At 46.3% G+C, this 1,603-nt stretch overlaps 1 pseudogene; it reads right to left on the bottom strand.

Moving 5' to 3' along the window:
• LOC105529894 overlaps window positions 1-1,603 on the bottom strand; it is a 2,567-nt pseudogene extending 964 nt beyond the window's left edge.

Here is a 1,603-nt window from a genome sequence, read left to right as displayed (position 1 = left end):
CTCATTGTGGATCAATTTACTTTTTCCTAGTGACTAATGATGTTGAGCACTTTTTAATGTGCTTATTGGACATTAATATATATTCTTAGGCCAGGCGTGATGGCTCACACCAGCTCTTTGGGAGGCCGAGGTAGGCGGATCATGGAGCTAGGAGTTGGAGACCAGCCTGACCAACATGGTGAAATGTTGGGAGCAGGCCCCAAAATCTGACCATAAACTGGCCCCAAAACTGGCCATAAACAAAATCTCTGCAGCACTGTGACATGTTCGTGATGGCCATGACGCCCACACTGGAAGGTTGTGGGTTTACCGGAATGAGGGCAAGGAACACCTGGCCCACCCAGGGAGGAAAACCGCTTAAAAGCATTCTTAAACCACAAACAATAGCATGAGCGATCTGTGCCTTAAGGACGTGCTCCTGCTGCAGATAACTAGCCAGACCCATCCCTTTATTTTGGCCCATCCCTTTATTTCCCATAAGGAAGACTTTTGGTTAATCTATAATCTATAGAAACAATGCTTATCACTGGCTTGCCATCAGTAATTATGTGGGTAAATATCTGTTCATGGCTCTCAGCTGTGAAGGCTGTGAGACTCCTGATTTCCCACTCCACACCCTGTATTTCTGTGTGTGTTTCTTTAATTCCTCTAGTGCCACCAGGTTAGGGTCTCCATGACTGAGCTGGTCTCGGCAAGTGGTGCCCATACGTGGGGCTCAAACCCGGGTCGGAGGGTTGCTGGAGCAATGGTTGGAGAATGTGGCACTAAGCTGGAGGACACCCGAGTAATCTTAAGCAATCCCCGTGGTGGGTAAGAAGGGGAGCTCGGAAGCATCAGGGTAACAATGGGACAAGTGTGGGCTTTGGTTCATTCCACCTTGGAACCTTTTCACACTAATGATAAGGAGGAAGGAGAGTATAATGAAGTAACAAAAGAGGTTACAGAGCAGGTTTTTTGCCAGCTAAAGCTAAAGTGGCAAAGGAGGAAGAGGTTCATCCCTACCCTTCTGTACCCCCTCCGTATTTTGAAGAAAAAGATTGGCTTGACCCTCTAGATCTTTCTTTTCTGGAGGACCCTGGGCAAAAAGCAGTTGCCCCAGTGACTGTTCGAGCAGCACCTCAAGCTACCGCTCTCAGTTCTATTCAGGCAGGAATTCAGCAAGCTAGAAGAGAGGGTTATTTAGAGGCTCGGCAGTTCCCTGTTAGAATACAACCCCCAGATCAACAGGGAAATATTATAGCTACATTTGAGCCTTTTCCTTTTAAATTACTCAAAGAATTTAAACAAGCTATTAATCAGTATGGACCAGGTTCTCCTTTTATAATGGGACTGTTAATGATTGTTACTGTTTCCAGTCGGATGATTCCTTCTGAGTGGGACGCTCTTACTCCAGCTTGTCTAACTCCTACTCAGTTCTTACAATTTAAAACTTGGTGGGCAGGTGAAGCTTCCATTCAGGCTGCTCACAACACCCAGGCCCAACCTCAAATTAATATAACTGCAGACCAACTTTTAGGGGTCGGTAGCTGGGCTGGTTTAGATGCACAAGTGGTCATGCAGGTCGATGCCATAGAATATAGTGGTCAAACTCATTTCTCCTGTG

The sequence above is a fragment of the Mandrillus leucophaeus genome, unplaced genomic scaffold, assembly GCF_000951045.1.
Source record: "Mandrillus leucophaeus isolate KB7577 unplaced genomic scaffold, Mleu.le_1.0 Scaffold79, whole genome shotgun sequence".
Classification (NCBI taxonomy): domain Eukaryota; kingdom Metazoa; phylum Chordata; class Mammalia; order Primates; family Cercopithecidae; genus Mandrillus; species Mandrillus leucophaeus.
This window is presented reverse-complemented; position numbering and strand designations above follow the sequence as displayed.